Here is a 12767-nt window from a genome sequence, read left to right as displayed (position 1 = left end):
ATATATAAAGCCTCACCCCAGACCAGTAAGTAAGAATCTCTAGGGTGGTAATTAATTTTTTAAAAAATCTCTCCAAAGTTGATTCTGATGAGCCTTGATGGAATTAATAACTGATCAATACCAGCCTTCTTGGGGGTACAGGTTTGTCCTTTGTCCCCTGAAGACCTCTGGTACTGATTTCTGTATGCAGAGCTACATACTCTAGGGTCTTACTATGCATAGCGTGCCCCACTGACCAGCAGGATCAACCTCACCTGGAATTTGTAGGAAAAGCCCCATCCTAGAACTGCTGAATCAAAGCCTGCATTTTCACAAGACCCCCAGGTGAATTATAGGCACGTTTAAGTTTGAGAGGCATCACCATAGGGTCAGTGAGGCTCAGTCTTGGCTGTACACTGAAATCATGTGGAAAATTTAAAAAATACTGATGCCTAAACTCCGACCCTAGAGATTCAGATGTGATTGGCCTGGGCCCTGGTAATTTTTTAAATCTCCCCAGGTGAATTCAAATGGGCAGACAAGGTTGAGAAACACATGCCCAGATGGCTTTTGGATTCATCCAGGGGATTCATGACCCACCTTAAGGTAGGGGTTCAAATCTTATAGAAACAAGCCCAACGTCTTCTTTACCAGAACAGAAACCAAGTCAACTTCAAGCCTGGGTTTTCCCTCCTTTTTTGGTGTTTGGGACCACAAGACCTGCATGGGATCATATGGGAGACAGTTTCTTCCCAGCAGACAAATATTTAAGGTGCAGATGGTTTGTATATTTCAAATCTCCCGACAAAGGAACAATCAGCCACATTAGAGCTACTAATAGCAATTTCCAGAAGAGAAAATAGACATCCTCATGGACATGGGAAGAAAAGGCAGGAGATGAAGGTGAGCTGCACAGTGCCCCGTGCTGAGCTAGAGGAGCACTCTCAAGGGAGTGCTGTTGGCCCCAGAACAAAGTGCCTATTTTGTGAGCTTTAACTCCTTGCCAGATAGAAAGTGCCCTAAACTATGGCATTATTAGAAGTCTGACAAATTAAAAGTAGTCCTACGTGCCTTTTAAAGTAAACAGATCCCTTGGAAAACAGTTTTCTGCTGGATTTGTAGCTTTTCTCTTGTTTTCATTTGAGTTTGTCAGGAGAGTTCAGGAAATGTTGAGGAGGAAGTTGAATTTTATGTGACAATCATGGAGGAAAAAACCTGTCTCAAACTCTTGAGTGATGGTTGATGATGATATGGTAGAAGCTAGAGCATTGCTGTTTGGCCACCATCAAGACATAAAGGCTGAACTGGCTGGAGCAGGGGTGTGTTTCAAGGAGATCAGATACACTCATCATAACAACAACAAAAGCACCAATAGCAACAGCTAACGTGCACTGAGAGTTTACTATGTGTTGGGCGTTATGCTAAATATTTACAAATATTTCATAGAAACCTGAGGACTATATGGTTAAAAGCATGGGGCTTGCCTCTGCCTGAGTTTGAATCCTTGATCTGCCCTCTCTATCTATGATGGAGAAAATTACTTCCTGAATCTCAGTTTCTTCATTTGAAAACAGAGGTAATAAAAATATTTATCTTATAGCTAAGTGAAATGCCTGTTTAAAGTGTTCTACATAATACCTGATTTATTATACATCATCAATAAATTTTAGCCATTATTAACAATTTAACCATTGCCCTCATTTTATGGATAAGACAACAAAGACTTAGAACAGTGTGGTGTAACTAGCCCAAGGTTGCACCAGGCATTATGACTGTAGTGCCCTGTAGTTCTTATTATACTGGGGCCATCTGACTCTTGAAGATTGTATTCCCATGTTTCAAGACTCAGTCAAGACTCTACTATGACTTTTTCACAGAAAAAAGTTTTTCATGACCTTCTTGGTAAGTTGGATCTGATTCTTCCTTCTTTTATATCCCTACTATACCTACAGTTTCTTCTTTTACATACATATCATTCACTCTGTGCTGTTTGTTTATTTGTAGAGAGAAGGGACTAGTTTGAGAACCCAAGCTGCCTAGAGTTTACTTTAGCTCTGGACTTAAAATTAACAAGCCAAGTAGGGAGGATTCTGGGAAGATGTTGGAGTAGGAAGCACCAAGAATCTATCTTCCCATCTAGACAACAATTGAAGTGGCAAAATCTGTCAGATATAACTGTTTGGGAATTCTGGAGTCTATTGAAGGCTTACAAGGGAAAACTTGGATGGTAAATTACTGTCAATTTCAGCTCTTAGCACAGTAGCAATGCCCATCCCCTACCTCCACCCTGTGGCAGGCAGCTGTGTTCCTGGAGTAACCTGCCCAGAGCTTGGTGGACAAATAAGACCCTGTCCTCCAAATATCAGGGATATGTGCTCTGATTGCTAATTGATGCTTCTGATCACAGAGGTACAGACAAAGAGGCAGGCAGACATTGTCATTGCCCCTCTCCTCACTGCTGCAAGCCCCTCGCTGTCTGGCTGAAGTGACTTCTAGGGGCCTTAAAGAGCTGATACCTTTTCCTCCTCCATTTCATTTTTTTTCTGTTTCCCATTTTTGGAGCCAGACATTAGAGACCACGACATTCAAAAACAACTATATACATGGGGAGAATTAAAAACTGACTGTGCATGCCCAGGGAAAGGCTTGGAAAAGATCTGAGAAGACCTTAAGTTACATCTTAGGCTAATTCTCAGCATAGAGACAGCCTACAATATTCAAAAAGTTAAAGACAATTAAAAAAAACCAATAACAAAAGCCAGCAAACTCTGGAGAAAGGAGAGAATCTGATTTCCACAGTTACCACATTATTAGATTCAAATGTCCAGTGTTCAACAACAACAAAAATATCACGAGATGTACAAAGAAACAGAAAAGTATGGCCCATTCAAAGGAAAAGAATAAATCAACAGAAAGTGTCCCTGAAAAAGACCTGATGGCAGATATACTACACAAATACTTTAAAACAACTGTCTTAAAGATGCTCAAAGAACTAAAGGAAGATGTGGAGAAAGTCAAGAAAGTGATGTATGAACAAAATGGAAGTATCAATAGATAGAAAACCTAAAAAGAAACCAAACCAAAATTCTGGACCTGAAAAGTACTATCTGAAATTAAAAATTCACTAGAGGGATTCAAAGGCAAATTTGAGCAAGCAGAAGAAAGAATTGCTGAACTTGAAGATGAGACAATGGAAATGGTCAAGTCTGAGGAAAAGAAAGAAAAACGAATGAAGGAAAGTAAACAGTGCTTAAGGGACCCATGGGACACTATCAAGTGAACCAACATACACAGTGTAGGAGTCCCAGAAGGAGAAGAGACAGAAAGTGGTAGTGAGAATATTTGAAGAAATAATGGCTAAAAATTTCCCAAATTTGATGAAAGATATGAATATAAACATCCAAGAAGCTCAACAAACTCTAAATGAGATGAACTCAAAGAGACCCACACCAAGGCACATTATAATGAAACTTCAAAAGACAAAGACAAAGAGAGAATCTTGAAAGCAGCAAGAGAGAAGCTAATCATCACATACAAGGAATCCTCAATAAGATTATTGGCAAAGTTCTCATCAGAAACTTTGGAGGCCAGATGGCAGTAGACCAATACATTCAAAGTCCTAAAAGAAAAAAACTGCCAATCAAAATCCTGTATCTGACAAAACTGTACTTCAAAAGTGAGGGAGAAAGTAAGATATTCTCAGATAAACAAAATCTGAGGGAGTTCATTACCTGATCTGTCCTGCAAGAAATGCTCAAGGGAGTCCTGCAAGGTGAAATAAGAAGACACTAGATAGTAACTCAAAGCCAAATGGAGAATAAAGACCTCAATAAAGGCAAGTACTAGTATTATTGTAGTGATGGTTTGTAACTGGACTTTTTGTTTTCTACATGATTTAAGAGACTAATACATTTAAGGAAAAACATTAGTCTAAAAGCAAGTATTATTATAACTTTGGTTTATAACTCTGAATCTTCTCATTGACAAAATTTAAGAGATGAATACATTTAAAATAATTGTTAGTTTATGTTTTGGGGCACACAATGTATAAAGATGTAATTTTGTGACATCAACAACCAGAGGAGGTTGGGTAAGGTGTAAAGGAGCAGAGTTTCTGTATGTTATTGAAGTTAAGCTGGTATTAATTCAAATTATAGTGATATACCTTAAGGATGTTAAACATAATCTACATGGTAACTACAAAGAAAATAGCTACAGAACATATACGAAAAGAAATAAGAAAGGAATCTAAACATTTCACTACAAAAAATCAACTAAACACAAAAGAAGACAATAGTGCAGGAAATGAAGGACAAAAAAACTATAAGAATATAGAAAGCAAATAGCAAAATGACAGAAGTAAGTCCTTCCTGTTCAGTAATTACTTTTAATGTTAATGATTAAACTCTCCAATCAAAAGACAGATTAGCAAAATGGATAAAAACACATGATCCAACTGTATGCTGTCTATAAAAACCTCACTTCAGACCCCCAAACACAATAGACTGCAAGTGAAAGGATGGAAAAATATATTTCATGTAAATAGTAACCAAAAGAGAGCAGGAGTATTTATACTAATCTCAGACAAAATAGACCTTAAATCAAAAAAGTTTACAAGAGACATTATATATAAACAAATTAAATTAATGAAGGACATTATATATTAATAAAAGGTTCAGTACAGCAAGAAAGTGTAACAATTATAAACATTTACATACCCAATCAGACCAGTAAAATGTATGAAGGAAAAAATTACAGAATTGAAAGGAGAAATAGACAATTCCACAATAATAGTTTGGGATGTCAAGACCTGACATACAATAATAGAACATCCGGACAGAAGACAAGTAAGGAAATAGAGGACTTAAAGAACACAATAAACCAGTTAGACCTAATAAACATACAGAACAACCAACAACAGCAGCACACACATTCTTGTTGACTGAACGTGAGACAATTTTCCAGGATAGATCATGTTAGGCCACAAATTAATTCTTAATAGATTTTAAAAGATTAATATTATACAAAGCATCTTCTTTGACCACATGGGATAAAGTTAGAAATCAGTAACAGAAAAAAAACCCTGGAAAATTCACAAATTGTAAAAATTAAACAAACACACTTTTAAACAACCAATTGATCAAAGAAGACATCACAAGTGAATATAGAAAATACTTACAGGCAAACAAAAATGAAAAAAAAAAGATACCAAAACTTATGGGATGCATCAAAAGCTGTGCTAAGCAGCAAATTTATAGCTAAAAACTCTTAGATTAAAAAACAGGAAATATCTCAAATCAACAGCCTAATTTTACAACTTAAGGAACTACAAAGAGAAGAATAAACTAAATCTAAAGCTAGCAGAAGGAAGGAAATAGTCAAGATTAAAGGAGAGAGAAACAAAATAGAGAATAGAAAAGCAGTAAATAAAATCAATAAAACAAAAAGTTGGTTCGTTAAAAAAATCAACAAAATTGACAAACCTTTAGCATCTAGCTAAGAAAAAAAGAGAGATGACTTAAATTACTAAAATCAGAAATGATAGTGGGGACATTACTACTGATTCTATAGAAATAAAAAGGATTATAAAAGAGTACTAGGAACAATTGTACACCAATAAATAGATGAAATGGACAAATTCCTAGAAACAAAAAACCTACCAACGGTAAACCATGAAGAAATAGAAAATCTGAATAGTTCTAGAATGAGTAAGGAGATTGAATCGGTAATCAAAAATCTCCTGACAAAGAAAAGCCCCAGATTTGATGACTTTCCCAGTGAATTATACCAAACATTTAAAGAAGCACCAATAACAATCATTCTCAAACTTTTCCAAAAACACTTTTCAAACTATTTTTGGAGGGAACACTTCCCCTCCAAAGAGGAGGGAATACTTTCTAACACATTCAATAAGGCAAGCATTACCCTGATACTAGCCAGACAAAGACGCCACAAGAAACAAAGCTACATATTAGTATCCCTTATGAAGATTGACACAAAAATCCTCAACAAAATACTAGCAAGCCAAATTCAGCAGCATAGTAAAATGATTGTATACCATGACCAGGTGGGATTTTTTTCCTGGAATCCAAGAGTGGCTCAACATATAAAAATCGATCAACGTAATATAGCACACAAACAGAATAAGGTAAAAAAACCTACCTGATCATCTCAATTGAGGCAGAAAAAGCATTTTAAAAAATTCAACACCTTTTCATGATAAGCACACTCAAGAAATGAGGAGTAGAAGGAAATTACTTCAACGTAATAAAAGCCATAAGTGAAAATCCAAAGCAAACATTGCACTCAATGGTAAAAGTCTGAAAACTTTTTCTCTGAGATCAGGAACAAGGTAAGGATGTCCACTTTCATGACTTCTATTCAACACAGTACTGGAAGTTCTAGCCAGGGCAATTAGGCAAGAAGAAGAAATGAAAGGCATCCAAATTGGACAGAAAAAATTAAAATTATCTCTTCAGATGATATAATTCCATATGTAAACAACCCTAAAGATTCCACACACACACACAAAATGTTAGAACTAACAAATGAATTCAGCAAAGTGGTAGGAGACAAAGTCAACACACAGAAATCACCTGCATTTCTATACACTAACAATGAGCAATCTGAAAAGGAAATTAAAAAGTCATTCCATTCACAATAGCATCAAAAAATAGTAAAATACTTAGGAATCAACTTAACCAATGAAGTGAAAGACTTGTATGATGACATATATAAAACATGGCTGAAAGAAATTAAAGAAGACTTAAATGGGAACACACCCCATGTTCATGGATTGGAAGATTTAATCTTGTTAAAATGTCAATACTATCCAAAGCAATCTACAGATTCAATGCAATTCTTATCAAAATCTCAATGACTTTTTATTTTCAGAAATAGAAAAATCCATCCTAAAATTCATATGGAATTTCAAGGGACCCCAAATAGCCAAAACAGCTTGAAAAAGAAGAACAAAACTAGGGAGCTCACATTTCCTGATTTCAAAACTTACTACAAGGCTGCCATCATCAAAACAGTGTGGTACTGGCATAAAGACGGACATATAGAGCAATGGAATAGAATAGAGAGCCTAGAAATAAACCTTCACATATATGGTCAAGTGATTTTTTTTATAAAGTTGCCAAGACCATTCTATGGGGAATGGACAATCTTTTTAACAAATGGTGCTAGAAAAACTGGATATCCACATGCAAGAAAATGAAGTTGAACCCTTACCTAACACCATACACTCAAATTAACTGAAAATGAATCAAAGACCTAAATCAATAAAACTCTTAGAATAAAACTTAGGACAAATTCTTCATGACATTGGATTTGGCAATGATTTCTTGGATACGACATCAAAGGTATAGATAACAAAAGAAAAAATAGACAAATTGTACTTCATGAAAATTTAAAAATTTTGTGCATCAAAAGACAGTTTTGGGGCTGGCTCAGTGGCATAGTGGTTGGGTTTGCTTGTTCCATTTCGGTGGTCTGTGGTTCATGGGTTCGGATCCTGGGTGTGGACTTGGCACCACTCATCAAGCCAAGTTGTGGGGGTATCCTACATAAAATAAAGGAAGATTGTCACAGATGTTAGCTCAGTGACAGTCTTCCTGAAAAAAAAAGCATCAACAGCACAAAAAGGCAACACACAGAATAGCAGAAAATATTTGCAAATCATATATCCAATAAGGGATTAGTATCCGGAATATATAGAGAACTCCTAAAATTCAACAACAACAAAACAACCAGATTCAAAAGTGGGCAAAGGACTTGAATTCACATTTCTTTAATATACAAATATATGAATGGCCAATAAGCACATGAAAAGGTGCTCAACACCACTAATCACTAGGGAAATGCAAATCAAAACTACAGTGATATACCACCTCACGCCCATTGAGATGGCTACTATCAAAAAAACAGAAAACAAGTGTTGGCCCGAATGTGGATAAATTGGAACCCTTGTACATTGTTGGTGAGAATGTAAAATGGTACAGTCACTGTGGAAAACAGTATGGCAGTTCCTCCAAAAGATCAAAAATGGAATTACCATATGATCCAGCAGTTCCACTTTTAGCTATATACCCCAAAGAATTGAAAGCAGACATTTGTACACCTATGTTCATAGTAGCATTATTCACAATAGCTAAAACATGGAAGCAGCCTAAGTGTCCAGTGATGGATGAATGGATAAGCAAAATGTGATATATGTACAATGAACATTGTTCAGCCTTCAAAAAAGAAGGCAGTTCTGACACATGCTACAACATGGGTGAACCTTGAGGATATTATGCTAAGGGAAATAAGCCAGTTACAAAGACAAATACTGATTTCACTTATATGAAGTGCTTAGAATATTCAAAATCATAGAGATGGAAAGTAGAATGGTGGTTTCTAGAGTGTGGCGGGGGGAGGAGGAAAGGGGAGTTACTGTTTAACAGGTATAAAGTCTCTGTTTTACAAGATGAAAAGAGTTATGAAGATGGATGATGGTGATGGTTGCACAACATTATGAATGTATTAAATACCATTGAACTATACAATTAAAAATGGTTATGATAGTAAATTTCATGTTGTATATATTTTACCATGAACAAATCCTATAAGTCAATACGTTCTCTTTTTGCTTAAGATGTTTGGGTTGGTCATTCTGTCACTTGCAGAGAGTCCTGATGTATACCTTTTTTAATTTTTTCAAGTTTTTGAAAATTATTTTTCCTTCTTCTCCTCAAATCCCCCCAGTATATAGTTGTATATTTTAGTTGTAGGTCCTTCTAGTTGTGGCATGTGGGATGCTGCCTCAGCATGGCTTGATGAGTGGTGCTAGGTCTGTGCCCAGGATCTGAACCGGCAAAACCCTGGGCTGTCAAAGCAGAGCACGCGAACTTAACCACTTGGCCATGAGGCCGGCCCCTGATGTACACGTTTTGTATCTCAAGTTTCATCTCAATCATGAGTAATACAGATGAACATGAAAGAGCTGCGCACAGTGTCCTGGAAGCCTTCTCTTAAGTTGATGTCACTCAATTAACCAATACACTTTGGGTATGGTTATTAAACTGGTGACTACTCTATTTAATTGTAAATAGCATGTAATCCATATTTTTTTACACAGTCCATAAGCATCTCATGAAAGATTGTCAAATTCCTCGTGTGCTTTCCAGACCTACTTGTAGCAATGCCATTGAGGAGCAAGAGAGTCTTCCAAGTCACTGGTTCTTGGTGACCCACTCAGCCATCACCACTGATGTTACTGCTTGTGGTCATGGCTTTCTAACCTGGACAGTCTCCCCAGACCTCTCCTTCCTTGACATTAAGGAGTTTGTAAAGACTCTTGATGGAGTTTCTCCACTCTCTTTCAGGTGCCTCCTCCTCTCACAAGACTGGGTTCTTTAGAGTCTGGGCACATACAGGCCAAGCTTTCCTACAGCACTTAGAGAGAACCACCCCTGTGTTAAGGGTACATGTGTGATTCCCAGAGTCTGACCCTTCACAATCAACTCATCATACTTTTTTTTTTTAGTGATTCGTTGCAAAGTAGACTTAGAGTGACTTAGACTTGTTAGAAATTCAGAATCTCAAACTCCATCCCAGACTTTCTGAATCCAAATCTGCCTTTTAACAGGATCTCAGGTGATCTGCACATTACAGGGTGAGACACATGGATTTCAATTTTCTACAGTGGAGGCCCCTTCACCCATGTTCTCTCAAACCTAGGTGAGTGGTGTTCTTCTGTGTTGTCTTCGCTAGTCTTTCATGTTTTCTAACTCTCCATGGTCTCTCCAAGTTATGTGTCCTCTTGAAGAGCAGCTCTCCATTGAAGAATTGATCTTAAAATGCCTAAGTTATTAAACAAAACAAACTTTAAAAGCCCTTGGAGTCTGGCTCAGCTTTTTCTTTTACATGTCCTAGCTTGCTATAACCTTTTGCTTCCTGCTATTTTTCTTATGTGTCTGGATTGTTCTCTTCTCTTTGTGCATGGTGCCAGTCCTGTTTCCATCTTGGTACATCACATTTAGAACTGTTGGCTCAGGGCTAGCTTTCTGGGCATAGGTTCTTGTTCTTTAGGTACCATCCATTTTCTTCCAAGATCAACTGCAAACATATTTTTAGAATTACATTTAGAGACCTTTCAAACCTCTAGGACTGCCTCTTCTTCATTGTCTCCTTGCCCAAGAAATTTCTTATCTTTCCTCTGAAATAATTTTGTATAGTACATGCACATGGTTAAAATGTCAGGTACAGTCTCCCCCACCTATCCAAAATTAGAGTGTTCCTATGAAACCTTTCATAAGCCAAAATGGCGTACAGCAAAGAAGCAAATGCCATTAATTTATATAAGAAGAATTTTTGAGTGTTCTCTTTGTAAAAGCAAAAATCATCTTCAGATTTCTTTCCATTAACTAAAACAGTTACTAACATAGGTCTTTCGTGAAAGAAAAAGTGGTGTAAAGTGAACATTTGTACAGTGGGGGAAACCTATACTGCTGAATTGTTTGTAATAAGAAGTATGGTCCCGGTACCTGTGATGGTCATTCCCTCTCACCCGTTTTCTCTGATGCTCAGCTTTCTGTTTCTATTTTTTGTGCTCAGACTGAAATTTCTTATCAATTTTAGATATTATCTATTGATTTTTAAAATTATATTAGATTGAAGGTTTACCTTCTTGTTCCACTCTATCCCCACCTTTATTTCCCATCTCCTATCTTTCAATCATAGGTTTATCACAATTTTGATTAAATCACTGTAATGATTACTTTATAAATATTGTTAACTGTACATTCAAGTAGCATATTATGATTTTCTACATGATCAAATAAATTTTTATTTTCTTATGATTCTCTGTATGTATAGGTAATTTTTCTCATGCCTTCCTCAGCCTTTCAATTAAATTTTCCACATGGGGAGAAAATCTATCAGTTGCAGTTTTGTTCCACACACATCCCTCCTGGAGCCCTCTGGCTTCCTGTTTCAATTTGAACTAATTGATGGACAGGCCACCTCTCTGGCTAACATTCTGGGGCTTCCCTTTATTATCACCCTGAATATCACTTTGGATCCAATCAGGAGACAGATACCAGACAGTAATTTGAAAACAGGAAAGTTAACATAAAGAAGTACTAAACTATTATAGGAGAATAACTATCAAGATGTAAAGAAAATGAGAGTGTGCCCTAGGGTGGAGGGGGAGTCTCCTAGGAAAGCCACACTTGGAAGGGGACCACCTTATTAGAGAAGGTGTGATAACAGTCTCCCGGATGATTGAGAAGTTTGCTGGGCTGCTGGGCCACAGCTGGTCCACAGTCTCCAGGTAAGCAGGAAACAGGCCTCCAGGGTGCAAGTGAGTCAAGGCTGGAGGTGGGCACACAGGAGTTTGGGCCCCACTGCAGACTCAAGTGCAGTGTCTGTATCAAGAGGATCACAGAGATGGCCCGTGGGCCCCAACCAGGACTGCAAAGTCTCCAAGGGGCTCATGCTCTGGGTTATGTGAATGGAGCAGAGCACCACTGATGCTTCACACAAACACGCTGATGGTCTCTGCAGCAGGAGCAAGACAAAGCAAAACATAGCAACCGGAACCAGAAGAGAAACTTTCCTGTGGTGCCCTCTACTGACAAAACCTAACACCATGTTCACTGTAAAAAGAGGAAAATTTAGGGTTCAGTGATTATTGCAGAGCAGGCACTGAAGGGTAAATTTGGGGCTGAGAGGCAATAAGTGGTTACGTGAAAGCCTATCCCTTTGGCTAATCAGCTTCCACGTGCACCCTTCTATACACATTTGACTTTCATACCAAGACAAAATAACTCAATATTTCTATCTAACAAGATCCTTCTTACAAGGGAAGGAGTTCTCATCTTTCCCCCACATGAGAAGATACACAGTCCCAACAGTTATGTTATCCATTGCCGGCTATATTAATTAATCTTCAAATTTAGTCATGGAATATTCTGTTACCTAAAGACTATATTGAAAATTAGTCTCCAACAATTTGTATAAAAAATAAAAATGGGAAAGAGGTAAGAGAATAAAATGGTTGGTATATGCCAGTAAACACAGTCACATAACAAGCAAAGAAAAAATATGCAAAGCTTCCACAGTTCTCACTTCTGCAGTTGGTCACAAGGTCATGGTTGTTACCTATGGCTACCTTCTTCCACTGCCCAGTCCATATCTCCCTTTCCCTCCCTGCCAGAACCTCAGCTGCTCAGGATTCTTTACCTGGTGGAGTGACCCAAATCCCAAAGGGCTGAGTCATCAACTGTTCTGTCTTTTTTTGTTGTCGCTACACAGTTTTCCATCAATCTTTACTATTGGACATGGGAATATTCAGAGATGACTTAGTGAGTCTCCTTGGGTCCCAGCCAGAGTCCTCCTTGCCTCTGTTGTGTTGCAGTAGCCCGATTTGCCCTGGTAATTGGGATCAATCACTTCAGCCAGTCTGCATACTGTCATCAATGTTCTGGGCCAGTGTGATGCTTTGTGGAATGTCAGGATGATCAAGATCTCTGCAGACTATTATGGCAGATAGCAGGGCAATTGATGTAGCCCTGAGACAACACAGCGAAGTTATACTTTTGGCCCAATGGCAGCATACCAAGTGCCAGGAGCTATGCTGATTTGCTCCAGTAAAGATACTACACTGGGGACAGTAGCTGCAATTGGAATCTCACCACTTCATTTAGTTTAGGATGGTCCACAGTCATTCTCCAAGAACCATCTGGCTTCTGCACAGGCCAAATTGGTGAGTTAAATGGGGGTGTGATAGATATTGCCCA

Source organism: Equus asinus, chromosome 2 (genome assembly GCF_041296235.1).
Source record: "Equus asinus isolate D_3611 breed Donkey chromosome 2, EquAss-T2T_v2, whole genome shotgun sequence".
Lineage (NCBI taxonomy): Eukaryota > Metazoa > Chordata > Mammalia > Perissodactyla > Equidae > Equus > Equus asinus.
Note: the sequence above shows the minus strand (reverse complement) of the source record.